The sequence below is a fragment of the Panthera tigris genome, chromosome C1 (assembly GCF_018350195.1).
Source record: "Panthera tigris isolate Pti1 chromosome C1, P.tigris_Pti1_mat1.1, whole genome shotgun sequence".
Classification (NCBI taxonomy): Eukaryota; Metazoa; Chordata; class Mammalia; order Carnivora; family Felidae; genus Panthera; species Panthera tigris.
This window is the reverse complement of record NC_056667.1, coordinates 103618608-103633061: the sequence shown is the minus strand read 5'-3', so window position 1 is coordinate 103633061 and position 14454 is coordinate 103618608. Positions and strand designations below refer to the sequence as shown.

Below are 14454 nucleotides of genomic sequence, written 5' to 3'. Positions count from 1 at the left end.
TCTGTTTTCCCGGGTTACAGATTCAGCAAGAAAGGAAGTAGGAGGGGTGCCTGGCTGGCTCAATCCGTAGAGCATGGGACTCTTGATCTTTAAAAAAAAGAAAGAAAGGAAAGAGAAGGAAGGAAGGGCGGAGGCAGAGAAAGAAAAGAGTGAGGGGGACAAAACCCCATCAATAGCGTCCTTGCACGCCCCCCTTGGGTCCTGGAAATAGAAGGGCTACCCCTTCTACCCCACTTGGGGAAGGGGCTCAACTGAATACACACCACAAATCAGGTTGCCTGTGTCTGCTTGGACTCAGAGTGGAGCCAGGACAAGCTCAAGGACAGGACGAGATAAGACCAAGCACCATTATCACAGGGCAGCCACCTACCTGACAGTGCCAAGGCAGACAATCCTGGAAAGCTCTTGAAAACTTCCCCTTCCCCTTGAAGATTTTCCCACCCGCTCCCCCTCATCCTCCCACCACGGGGAAAGGATTCTTCACCTTCTGTTGGGCCAGGACCCTTGAAGATCCCTGCAGGGCAGGAGAGCCTGGAGGGCAGGAGGATCCAGGGGGCAGCAGCTGCACTTCCCTGAAGGGTCTCTCCCCGGGTGGGGTGTTCTAGAGCTCAGGCTCACCCTAGATCCACTGCCCACCAAAGCCACCAGGAGGAGTCCGGAGGGCAGCCGGTGCTGGGGCACGACAACCTGGACGTGTTCCTACAAGCACAGGGCACGCCTGGCCTGCCCTATCCAGGAGAGCCGAAGAACCGCCTGCCTGCCTGAAGCTTCTCTACAGCCTGAAGGGAACAGGTGTCTGCTTCCTGAAGGAACAGGAGGGCTCTCCTCCAGAGGACAAAGCCCTCTCCTGGCCCTGGAGGAAAGGTCCTGCAGAGGCTGGTTTTGCGGGACACTGCCCAAGGCAAAGGAGCAACCGCAGACCAAACAATCATCTGGAGATGACTGCACAAGTCCTGTCTGTACATGTGGAGCGAGAATGAGAAAGCAAATGTGGGGAAATGTTAACTGGTGCACCTGGGTGAGGGATATAGGATGTGACCATTCTGGCAACTGTTTTGGTATGTTTCAAAGTTTGTTTGTTTGTTTGTTTGTTTGAAAGGAGTGACAAAGTCAAGTCCCAGGTTCTCTTTAGAGGAAAACGCTTGAAGTGAGACCTTGGGTTTCTGAGGTGAATGGAAGGGAGCCGCTGGCCTGGCTTCTCATCCCAGCTCTTCTCTCCCAGCCTGGCCATTACAAGGACCCAGACTCCTGACCTCCCGTATTTTAGGGGCTCAGTGCACAGCCACATCTGCAAGCGTCCCTGGGTGCACACCAGACTTTGGGGGGTGAAAAGGCAAATCCTAAGTATGGAGACAGCGCCACAAAGTCTCCTGGATTGGAATCGAACCTGAGCAGTAGCGGTGAAAAATCCAAATCCCATCCCACCGATCCGATCCCGGGGAATCCACCCACACAGGATCCCTGCTTCGGCCCCTGCAGATGAAAACCCTGAAAGTCAAGGTGACATTTCCCAGGCGGACAGAGCACAAGCGGAGGCGATTCCCAGCGGCGCGGGTCTGAATGCAGCCGCACAAGGCTCCCAGCCCTTGCCCTGCTGCTCACCACCTCTTCCAGCCTCAGCGACCCCTTGGGCCCTGACCACAAGGTGACTGGCCTGTGCCACACTCTAGTCCAGCTGGAGCCGTGTGTGTTGCAGAGCCAAGGCCGTGCTCTCTTTCTGAGCCTCCTTTCCTGATGGGTAAGGTGAGGACTCCGCTCTCAGCGGGGGGAGGGGCGGAGTCCCTCTACTTGGCGACTTCCGAAGTAGCTCCAGAGCTGTCCTGATGACGGCACGGGGACGGGCTCCTTTGGTGTCCCCATGGGCTCATTAGGTGGAGCCTGAAACTCCTCACCTACTGTCTTTGGCCCGGGTCCCAGGTGCAGCTGGTTTGTGTTCTTTGCCTTAGTCAGGCAAATAAATACACCTGTTGCGCAAGTGTGCCGCCCAGGGAAGAACGTGCTGCTTTTCAGAGCCACGGTCGCTGTGAGCCCGTCGGGCAGACGGAGGCGCCAGATGAGCAGGTCAGCGGATGCGTGGAAGTAAAGGTAACCTGCAGTGGGCCTCGTCCTGCGTGCCCTTGTTGGAGTGACTAACTGGGTGTGGCCCGCTCTCCAAGGTGACTGGGAGCAGACACACAGAGGCCAGGCCTGGTGGTCGAGTGCTGAGAAGGCTTTCAGGTGGCGGTGGGACTCCGGCCGTGGTTCTTTTTGCGTTTTAAAGGACAATAGATTGGGGGGGGGGGGTAAAAGGGAGCTGTTTCCGCCCGGTTTCGAACCGGGGACCTTTCGCGTGTGAGGCGAACGTGATAACCACTACACTACGGAAACGGGGCAGGCAGCCGGGCCTCCGGCTCTAACCCCCAAAAGCAGCATTTCGGCCACAACTGTGGGGCCGCCGACTTCGCTTGAACCGCCCAAGGCCCTGGAAACAGCCACGACCCTGCGAGCGAGGAGCCCGCGCCCCTGAAGCGGCCCTGGCAAAGGACCCCGTGCCTCCCCGCCCCCCCCCCCCCCAGGACGGGACACTGGCGCCCTCAGCAGCCTGGCCTTGGGAACCGCAACCAACGCAGTGTCCGCCTGCAGTACGGGGGGCGGGGGGGGGGGGGGGGGGGGGGGGGCAGGGCAGACGTCCGGTGCGCGCTCTTCCTCCGCCAACACTTTGGCTCTGCGACGCGCCGCGACCCTCCTGGAAGTGGGGTCCTTCCGATTCCTGCTGCCGTCGCTTATTCTACCTGGCTCATTTAGTTCACTATTTTAATCACACTTTCGTCTTTTAGCAGGTTCGGTAACAGAGGTTGACATCTTAGGGCATTTGTCTGTTTGAAAATGTCAAATATCCAACATAGACCAAACCATGTTTTCTGGCCTGTAGTAAATACACTTGATCAGGCGACCAGGTCAAATATAAACCACAAGAGTTTCAGGATATGCCAGAAGGTGGAGGACCCAGGGACGCTCCGTGCATATTTTGTGATCACAGGATTTCTCCTCATAGGTCTTAGATTCTTTTTTAGGGGCAGTTTTATTTCAACTTTTGCAACACCCCAACCTTTTTGTTTGCCTCTTTAGTTTCCGTACTGACCAGGTCTTACAGTGTGAATTTCAGCAGAGGCAGGGATAGTTTTCAGAGAAAAGTAATGTCTGAAACATTTTCAGGTTTGCCTCTGTTAAAGAACAAAAATTCTACTGAGTAATTTGATCTAATGGCTTTATTAGACACCCCACCGAGGTGGTTGGCCTTTTTCAACTTTGGCCCAAACTGGAGACCAGAACAGGAATGGACCATATCATTCTGGTAAGTGACTGGATGGCCAGCTCCTAGAGGAGGCAGACTTTATGGTAGCTTTAGATCAGGAAATTTAATGCCATTATTCCCTTTCTTTCCCTCCTTGATCTATCTTCCTCTTTCTCTGCCCAGTTAGAGAAGATTCATCATTTTTCTGTTTTGTGGGATTTGGGGGTCCCATCAAGACAGAAGAGAGGGAGCGGGTGCCATTTCCTCTACAGGAGTGTGAATGGCTGCAGTCAGTGAGGAAACCACAAGCTCACTCCATGCACACTCGCACCTCTCCGGGTCCTTCCAAACTCCGCCAAGGCTCCACCTGTCGCTTCCCTGCAGGTTGAACAGGAACGTGTGGGGCTCCTGACTCTGCTACAGGAGAGGAGGTGCACACAGGACACAGGCCAGTAAGAGGGTGAAGTTGGGGGCAGAGCCAAAGACAAGCCACCCCTGATGAGGGAGCAAAAGGCAAACTGACAGGCTGAAAACATCTCCCCCCCTCCCCCCCATGTAGGACATGTGTGATACTCCTGGGCACTCCTGGCTGCCCAAGAACAAAGGAAAGGGGGAAATCCAATGGTTAACTGATAGAGATCATAGTCCTGCAGGACCTAAGTCTCCATCACCCCTGCATAGAGATGGGGGGAACAAAGGCAGAAGGAAATGGCAGATAGAACTGTTTCCTTAAACCCTGCAGCCCATTGACAAATACTTGAGGCCAACAGAGTAAGTTTCTCTAGGAACCCCCTGTTGTCTTAATGCTAATGCTTTGGTAGAGGGAAAACAACCCTAGCTTGACAATAGCCAGGCCTCCACTATCCTGTGAGTCTAATTTAGCATATGAAAATCTCACTGGAAACTTCCCCTGGACTTTACCTCCCCCAACCCCATAGTATATAACCAGTCTCTCCTCATGGCCTCATGGTCCCTGGGCAGCTCTTTCTGCCCATGGCTGTTGTCCCCGTGCTTCAATAAATTCACCTTGTTGCATCAAAGACGGCTTCAAGAATTCTTTCTTGGCCATCGGCTCCGGACCCCACGAACCCCACTATCACCCAAAACCTCATCACCTCCACCGATGAGATAACAAAAGGCAAGCTGAGGGGAAAGGCAAAGTGACACCCTACATACCCCACCTCCATTCCTCAAGCACTAATATCTGCCCAGGAACAAAGAAAAGACAATGGTCAACCCCTAAAGATCAAAAGATCACAGTCATGCAGGATATGAAACTCCATCAGTGTGTCACTGTCTTTGTTACAGAGCCAGGAGATCTTGGAGGATTGGAGATTTATTTACATCAGTGGGCTCAGGGGAGACGGTCTCTCCAAAGATCTGAGCCCCGAGCATAAGCATGGGGGCAATCTATAGCCTGCTACTTCTGCATTGGTGGCAATTTGGCATGCGGCAAGTGGGGCAGGAAGAAGATCCCGGAAGGAGAGTCTTCGGGGCAGGGACTGGAATTCCCTATCAGTCCTGTCGGTGTTGTAGGTCGCGATCGCTTATGAACTCCAGACAGCAAAAACAGGATCAAAACAAGTTTATTGCAGCGGGCCAGACAGAGAAATACAACAGGTCCCAAAAGTCTGGCCCCAAACAAGCTTTGGGAATGTCTTATAAAGGCTGTATTGACCACTCGGGTTGCAAAGGGTGGCAGTTTGAAAGGGCGGGCACCAATCACACAATGTTGTAGGTCTTTAAAATATAAGGTGGGCACCAATCACACAGTCCTGAAGAATTTTAAAATATAACTTGTTGACTCTAGCTAGTTGAATGCTGAATCATATTGTTTATAATATTAGTTTTCTATCTAATTCGAACAGAATGCGGTGCCCGAGAATGGGGAAGGGTGGTTACGCCAAGCAGGTGTACAGAAGCTCAAACAAGCAGTTAAGAGGGAGTTTTATCTCCCAGTAACTTAAGCAAATGTGGTTTTAAGCAGAACTAATATTTAGGGAACAGGAGCAGCACTTCTATGAAAGCCCAAAACAAACACTGGTTCAGCATCTCATACGCTGGGGTCCTTCTAAGCTTACATAGGTCATAGTTTACTCTTGGGCTACAGGAGGCTAGCTGTGTTTACCCTTTACAGTTGGCCGTCCTATAACATAATTTTTCCCTGTCAAGGTCAGGGTTTGTTTTTTTCCCCATCATCTTAATGATTTACAAGAAAAGCACAATGTTAATAATAGCCAGACCTCCAGGAACCTTATACACTCAATTTCCTGGAGCCCTAATGTCACCTTCATCTCCATAGGATAGAAAACTCTATATATAATCAGTCACTCCTCACAATCTCAATGCAGCTCTTTCTGCCCATAGGTCCTGTCCCAATGTTTTAATAAAACCACCTTTTTGCATTGAAAATGTCTGAAGAATTCTTTCTTGACTGTTCGCTCTCGACCCAAGCATCAGATCACATCACCCAACCATCTTGAGACTGTCTGGAACCTAAGACCTTGAGTGAGCCAAGGATCGCTTGTTTAAATCGATCTCCCCACTTTTATCAAGAGAATTGTTTGACCTATTCAGAAATCAAGAAAGAGGAGGAACGTGTAGATCAACATCCATACTTGATGAATTAATTCCTGACTAATTAATTAGATGTGGAAAACACAAATTCCTGACTAACTAGATGTGGGGGTTGAGCACTACATTGGAGTCAAAAAGAATTCTCTTAAGGTTTTTTGCTCTGAGCATTGGAAGCCTGGAAACAAAGGATTCCAACTGAGATGGAAACAATGTAAGTCTCAAAATGTTTTGGGGGGAGGGGGGCGACAATCCGAGTTCTGATCAGGGCCTTGCTTAAAAGAGATCTCTGACAAGGGGGCCTCAGGCAGGCTGAGGGCAAAATACAAGCTAGCACGCTAACACATCCCATGGGATGTGTGTGACATTCCTCAGGCACTCCTGGCTGCCCCAGGACAAAGGAAAGGAAAGAAAACAAATGGCCAGCTGATAGAGATCACAGTCATACAGGACTTGGGTCTCCATCTGTTTGCAAATATCTCAGTAAATTACAAGAAAAAGGTAATCTTATCAATAGCCTAATGTCTAGAAACCTAAGAGACTCAGTTTCCTGGAGCCCCAACATCACCTCTCCACAGTGATATGGGGAACAAAGGCAGAAGGAAATGGCAGGAAATTAAGTCTCCTTATAACCTGCAGTCCATTGACTGATACTTGAGGCCAGCAGAGTAAAATGTTTCCCAGGAACTCCCCACTGTCTTAATGCTAATGCTTTGCTATAGGGAAAAACCACCTTAGCTGGACAATAGCAAGGCCTCAGGTATCTCCGGAGTCCTCTTTAGCACAGCAAAGTCCCTCTGGAGGCCTCCCTTTTGACTCTACCTTCCCTAACTCCATAGTATAAAACCAATCATTCTTCATAACGCAGCACAGCTCTTTCTGCCCACGGGTTGTCCCATGCTTTAATAAAATCACTTTTTGCACCAAAGACGTCTTCAAGAATTCTTTTTTGGTTTTCAGCTCTGGACCCCCCCCCCCCATCACCCTAAAACCTCACCATCCTGTTGTTGTCATTGACCCCAGGTCTCAGTGCTTAGCCCCTCCTCACCTTGGGAGCCTCCCATGCAGCCCCCTCACAGCAACCTGATCTCTCACGCATGTCTCTAGGAAAAGGCGCATCTCCAGGTCAGTTCTGAACTTGTAGTCTTAGAGGCACAAATTCCCTGTGACTTGGTCATCTGGCTGCCTAGGTGGCCATTACTTGGGGGACAGGGCACCCCATGTGTAGCCTGTGGGCTTGCCTTTTAGGAAAATTTGGAGGGTAGGACCTAAAAGGTCCATCCCTGGAAGGAAGGAAGGATAGGGAGACTGAAAACAACTAGAGTAGCATTCCAATAGAGCTATCATCAGAGGGCAGGAAAAAGAGGTCACCAACCAGTTCCCTGGTGGTCTAGTGGTTAGGATTTGGCGCTTTCACCGCCACGGCCCGGGTTCGATTCCTGGTCAGGGAATGTGTTTTCATCAAAAGCCTCAGCACACAAGACCATTCTTTGGGTGCAAAAGTGTGTGGTGGTGTACCACAAAGCTGAAATGCCAGAAGGATCTGGTGTCTCTGAAATTGAATGATGAAGGAGGAAAAGTGATGGTGGTCTACTCTGATCCCTTCCCAAAGGTGTGACTGTACCCACTTAGCTCCTCTTACATGTACCCCCTAATTTATCTTCCTCTATACACCCTGGTTTTTGTCATATCTCCTTTGCACACTTGGGGCAGGAGTGACTTTAGAGGTCATTTAAGCAGCTTGCCCAAGCTTAGACAGCCATGCAGAGATTCAAACCCAATATGCTAAGCTGCCATTTCTGACAGAATGAGTTAAGCTTTTGGTAATGGCTGCTAACTTTCTTCAGAGTAACTCTTGCAGATAGTATCTGTAAACTGGGGACAAAGTATGTTTCTAAAAGATTATCTGAAGGTGCTGGGGAGACTGAACAAAAGCGGGTAGACACAAAGAACTGTACATGGTGACTTTTCCATTTTGCAAAGTTTTGGCCAAGAGCACACCTTGGTCTGCCCTACTTGTGAAAGGGCGGGCCTACGCCGGCCGACTCCGTCTTGTTCTGTGTCCTTCACCTAGGCCACGCCTCCACCCCTTGAGTAACCTCCCGCTCACCCGTTCAAACTTCCTGGTCAAAACACGCCCAGCGACCTGCGTAACAGGACTCCGACCCTTCCCCAGCCAATCGGCTGAGGCCACAGCCATTACCTCACCAACTGCCCCTAGGCCCCAATAAAACCTTTGTCCTTTTGAAACTCGCTCTCTCTCCCTGGTATCTCACCGCTGCATTGGTGCAGGTAGGGGATTGAGCTCGAGCTAGCTCGAATAAAGGCTCTTTTGCTTTTGCATCGGACTCGGCTCCCTGGTGGTCTTTGGGGATCACGAATTCTGGGCATAACACTTGGATCAGCTAAATTCCAGCACAAAACCAAACTGTCTTACTGGATTAGAGGACAATGTTTGGGTAAGCATAGCACTTGAAAAATCAAGAGGTGGGGTGGAATCCCAGGGTGGGGGGCGGGGGGGGGGGGAAGCCACTGAAGAGAAGTTCTAAATTGTGTGTAAAAAATTCTGCCCACGTTTCTGGCTGACTCCTGCATAATGTGTGTCAGGCAGACTCCAAGTAGTTCAACTAAAGCTAAAGTGACAACTGAAATTTCATCTGTCATCCATTGCAAGGGGGAGAGTCTACAGTTTGATATGAACCAGGCCTGCTTTTATATAAATCCAGTGCTTTTCTAATACGTAACAATCTAGAATCTCTAGTGTACCATTCATGATATCCACAATACAACCCCAAATACTCTAATGAATGACACTGTTACTACTCTACCCATACTCAAGAAAAGACAATCATAGGAGACTGACCTAGAGATCACCCAAATGTTGAAAACAGGAGGCAAGAAATAGTAAGTCACAATTATAAATAACTATCTCAAGATTGTAAAGGAAAATATAAGCTTAATAAATGAAAAGTTAGAAAATATTACCAGGAAATAGAAATAGTAAATGAAGGACCAAATGTAAACTCTGAAATTGGAAAAAGTTCTCAAAAAACAATCACTGGATGGATTTAACTGCATAATGGAATGACAAAAATTTGATGAATCTCAAGAGAGAGAAACAGAAATCATCCTGATGAGGTTTTGAAATGGTGGTCGGATTCTTGAGAACCTCTTTGGTGCAAAGAGGTGATTTTAGGAGGCACCGGGGCGGCTTAGTCGGTTAAGGGTCAGACTTTGGCTCAGGGCATGATCTCGTGGTCTGTGGTGTGTGAGTTCAAGCCCCACGTTGTAAGGGTTAAATTGTAGCTTAGGGTTCAACTGTAGCTTAACCACTTTTTTCTGCTTCTGTAACACTTCATTGCTCCAGGGATTAAGAGATACGGGAAGAAGTGGCGCCAGATGCAGGGTCGAGAAGGTCAACCGGTTGCGCCTTAATGACAGAATGTCTAGAATAAACACCCACATCCTGGAACTTGTTCCTTTATGTTGTTCCCATATGCTAAGACAATGTGGTTGGGGCTATAAAAACTATACGCTGGCTGTTCGGGACCGCACTCTGATCAAGAGTGTTGGTCCCGATTGGTTGGCCTTGCCTCTCGTTGCAATAAACTTTGCTGTGACTGTCACTGGTGCCCATAGCATTCTGTTCCAAGAGTCGTGTGGATGCAACATTTGGTGCATTGGCCAGGAAAGTTAAAGGTCTGAAACAGGGCCCTTTCCTCGGATTGCTCCGCTGACCCCTGGGAGGAGGCTTGGGATTGGGAGAGGTAAGGAATTCTTGGGGTGCGCCATTTGAATGACTCAACAGGGTCTGCCGTACCAGCTATAGACTCAGAGTCAGGGCTCCTACCAGGACGCCGGTGGACCCCATTTGGGTTGATTTTTTTTTTTTTTTTTTGTCAAAAACGATCATATTTTCAGGTGGCTGCCATGGCCTACTGGCCTAGAGATCTCGAACTTGTGTTCTCTTCGTGTCTTAATTGTTTTCTTCCTGTTGACTGTGCGTCCTTGTCAGTTTTGGCTATCTTTGTCATGGGTCAAAATCAGAGTACGCCCACCCCTCTGAGTCTCATACTAACCCATTTCCAGGACTGTAGGAGAGCTGCCCCCGTTTTCAGCTTCCACATCAAGAAGCTGGTCCTTTGAACTCTCTGTGAGGTAGAATGGACCAGCTTTCAGGTCGAATGGCCTCCGCAGAGGTCCTTTGACCTGACTTTGGTATATAAGATTCATGCTATTGTCTATTCCAGGCACGAAGACCAAGTCCCATATATTGAGGCATGGAGAACCCTCATCGAAAACCCTCCAGATTGGCTAAAACCATTCCTTCCCTCTCGCCTCCCTAAGGTACAGGCTTTGCCGCTCACTGGCCGTCCACTTGAAGCTCAAAGTCCGAGTCTTGATGGGACTAAGTGGCCGTCCCCTCTACAATCTGCACCGGAGGAGGAAGAAGAAACTTACCCCCTGCTGCCCTATAGTTCTCGCCCGGAGAATACGGGTCAGGATGCTTCAGACCGGGAGGCAAGCCTAAGTTGAGATACTCCCCTGAGCCCGTCTCACACCGGGTCAGGAACCTCCTTCCATCCCCCTCCCGCTGCCCTACCCCTTCGGCCCAGGGCCACCCCTGCAGGGTGATGTCCGACCCTTTATGACTTATGTACCCTTTTCCACTAGCGACCTTTTTAATTGGAAGCTTCAAAACCCCCTGTTCTCAGAAGAACCCCAAGCATTAACTTCTCTCCTTGAAACTATATTTGTGACCCATCAGCCAACTTGGGATGACTGCCAGCAGCTCTTGCAGGTTCTCTTCACTACTGAGGAATGGGATAAGATCTGTCACGAGGCCCGGAAACTGGTGATGGGGCCAAATGGGCAACCCACTGAGGATCCCGCCTTACTCAAGGAAGTCTTTCCTTCCTCACACCCTGAAGATTGGGACCCAAACCTTCCTCACGGTAGGCGATCATTGACCCTATTTCGCCAGACTCTACTGGGAGGTCTCCAAGCGGCCGCCCACCAGCCCACAAACATGTCTAAGGTAACTAAAGTAGTTCAAGGAATTGAGGAGAGCCCCTCAGCCTTCTTAGAGAGGCTCATGGAGGCGTACCGTACCTTTACCCCTGTAGACCCTGAGGCACCTAAAACTAGATGGGCATTAAACCTGGCCTTTGTCTCATAGGCAGCCTCAGACATTCGAAAGAAATTACAAAAAATTAGATGGGGTTGAAGGAAAAAATTTATCTAAACTAGTTGAAATTGCCCCAAAAGTCTTTAACAACAGGGATTCTCAGAAAGAAAGACAAACAAAAAAGATGATGAAGGTGGTAGCAGCTGTCCTGGATGCCCGCAAGGGAAGGGGACCCAAAGCGACTAGAGAATTTCGGTCTGGACAAGAAAAAAAAGACAAATAAAAGGTTAGAGCGCCACTAGGAAAAAACCAATGTGTGTATTGCAAGCAAGAGGGACATTGGAAAAAAGATTGCCCAACTTAGCCCAGTGCAAAACTCGGTCACCCCAGGCATCTATCATGGAAGTTGATTCCCACTGACAGGGCTGCAGCTCGGTGGCCCCTTCTGAGCCGTTGGTTACTGTTAATATAGAGGGCCAGCCTAAGACTTTCTTGGCGGATACTGGAGCAACCTTTTCCATACTAAAACAAGATCCTGGCCCCACCGGGTGAGGAGCAACCTTGGTACAGGGAGCGACTGGGTCTCCAACTTGTAAATGGACCACTGAACAAAAAGTGGATTTGGGCTGTAAGACTGTTATGCATTCTTTCTTAATCATGCCTGAATGCCCCTACCCTGGATTACTAGATAGGGACCTACTGCATAAACTAACGGCTTCTTTGAGAGTCACTAAAGGGGGTATGCATGTTAAAGTTGGCCAGGATGGCCCAACAGTCATGGTGACTGTGCCACTTGGGGAAGAGGGCCTGCTCACTCCAGTGCCCAATGAAAGTGTCCATACAGTCAATCCCCTCCTTAAAAGCCTCCAGGCAGACTTCCCCTAGGTATGGGCCGAGACCAATCCACCTGGGCTGGCGATTCATCAAGCTCTGATAATAGTGGAAATTAAGGCGTCCGTGCTTCCAGTAAGACTGAAACAATATCCTATGTCCCGGGAGGCTAGGCGGGGAATCGCCGTTCACATCAAGAGTTTGTGCGACTCAGGCATTTTGATCCCATGCAAGTCACTGTGGAACACTCCGATTCTTCCTGTCCAGAAGCCTAACTCATCCGATTTCTGGCCAGTTCAGGATCTGAGAGCAGTAAATGCCAGGGTAATGGACATTCATCCCACTGTACCCAACCCTTATACTCTCCTTAGTTTGCTTCCCCCTTCTCAGGTGTATTATACAGTTCTGGACTTAAAAGATATCTTCTTTGCCATCCCACTGGCCCCACAAAGCCAGCCACTGTTTGCATTTGAATGGACCGATCCTGAAGAGGGAGAAGCCAGACAGCTCACTTGGACGCGACTCCCCTAGGGATTCAAAAATTCTCCTACTCTTTTTAATGAAGCCTTGCACCAGAATTTAGAACCATTTCGAATCTCCAAACCACAGGTAACTCTGTTGCAGTATGTTGATGATATCTTGCTGGCGGCCCCCCTCTCATTCAGAATGCCTGAGCACCACCAAGGGACTCTTAAATCTTCTACAAAAACTGGGGTACCGAGTGTCAGCCAAAAAAGCACAAATCTTGAGAGAGGAAGATGGCAGCATAGGAGGACGTTGGGCTCACCGCGTCCTGCTGATCACTTAGATTCCACCAACACCTGCCTAAATAACCCAGAAAACCGCCATAAGACTAGCAGAATGGATTCTCCGGAGCCAAGCGAGGATGAGAGGCCCACGGAAGAGGGTAGGAGGGGCAGAGAGGCGGTGCACGCTACACGGACTGGTGGGAGGGAGCCGGAGCGGAGGGGCAGCCCACTGGCCAAGTAGAGCCCCAGAGTCTGGCTTGCAAAAGTGGATGGGCTGGACGGAGTGTGTTCTGACACCAAGCGGGACTTAACATCTGGAAGGTTATGCTCGGAGAGTGGGAGGGCTGGAGGACAAAAACAACAGGAGGGAGAGTTGTTGAGCCCCTGATGACAGAGCTCAGCTTGGTGGGGAACAAAGGCGCTCGCCAGCACCATCTCCCTCGCCCGTTCCCCAGCCCAAATCCCAAAGGGAACCAGTTCCTGTCAGGGAACTTGCTTGCACCGCACAAACACCCAACGCTGTGCTTCTGCGGATCCATCCCTCCAGCGGCGGGTCTGACTCCCTCCCGGAGCCACAGGGCCCCTCCTGAAGTGGATCTCCGAAGGAAAAGCGAGCTGAACCTGCCCCTCCCGCGACTGTGCACCTTGCCTATCCACCCCAGCTAATATGCCAGATCCCCAGCACCACAAGCCTGGCAGTGTGCAAGTAGCCCAGACAGGCCACTCCACCCCACAGTGAATCCCGCCCCTAGGAGAGGGGAAGAGAAGGCACACACCAGTCTGACTGTGGCCCCAGCGGTGGGCTGGGGGCAGACATCAGGTCTGACTGCGGCCCCGCCCACCAACTCCAGTTATACACCACAGCACAGGGGAAGTGCCCTGCAGGTCCGCACCACTCCAGGGACTATCCAAAATGACGAAACGGAAGAATTCCCCTCAAAAGAATCTCCAGGAAATAGCAACAGCTAACGAACTGATCAAAAATGATTTAAACAATATAACAGAAAGTGAATTTAGGATAATAGTCATAAAATTAATCGCTGGGCTTGAAAACAGTATAAAGGACAGCAGAGAATCTCTTGCTACAGAGATCAAGGGACTAAGGAACAGCCAGGAGGAGCTAAAAAATGCTATCAATGAGCTGCAAAATAAAATGGAGACAACTACGGTTCGCATTGAAGAGGCAGAGGAGAGAATAGGTGAACTAGAAGATAAAATTATGGAAAAAGAAGAAACTGAGAAAAAGAGAGATAAAAAAATCCAGGAGTATGAGGGGAAAATTAGAGAACTAAGTGATGCACTAAAGAGAAATAATCTACGCATAGTTGGTATTCCAGAGGAGGAAGAGAGAGGGAAAGGTGCTGAAGGTGTACTTGAAGAAATAATAGGTGAGAACTTCCCGGATCTGGGGAAGGAAAAAGGCATTGAAATCCAAGAGGCACAGAGAACTCCCTTCAGATGTAACTTGAGTCAATTGTCTGCACAACATATCATAGTGAAACTGGCAAAATACAAGGATAAAGAGAAAATTCTGAAAGCAGCAAGGGATAAATGTGCTCTAACATATAAAGGGAGACTGATAAGACTCGTGACGGATCTCTGTACTGAAATTTGGCAGGCCAGAAAGGAATGGCAGGAAATCTTCAATGTGATGAACAGAAAAAAAAATATGCAGTCGAGAATCCTTTATCCAGCAAATCTGTCATTTAGAATAGAAGGAGAGATAAAGGTCTTCCCAAACAAAAACTGAAGGAATTCGTCACCACTAAACCAGCCCTACAAGAGATCCTAACGGGGATCCTGTGAGACAAAGTACCAAAGACATTGCTACAAGCATGAAACCTACAGAGATCACAATGACTCTAAACCCATATCTTTCTATAATAACACTGAACGTA

At 49.5% G+C, this 14454-nt stretch overlaps 1 long non-coding RNA gene and 2 other non-coding genes across 5 annotated transcripts in view; 1 reads left to right on the top strand and 2 right to left on the bottom strand.

Annotated features, from left to right (window-relative positions):
• Positions 1–14454, bottom strand: part of LOC122240841 — a 162386-nt gene that overhangs the window by 28509 nt on the left and 119423 nt on the right. The window lies entirely within an intron of this gene.
• TRNAV-CAC lies at positions 2295–2367 on the bottom strand. The gene has a single exon. It is a non-coding gene; the product is annotated as a tRNA-Val (tRNA).
• Positions 7228–7299, top strand: TRNAE-UUC. The gene has a single exon. It is a non-coding gene; the product is annotated as a tRNA-Glu (tRNA).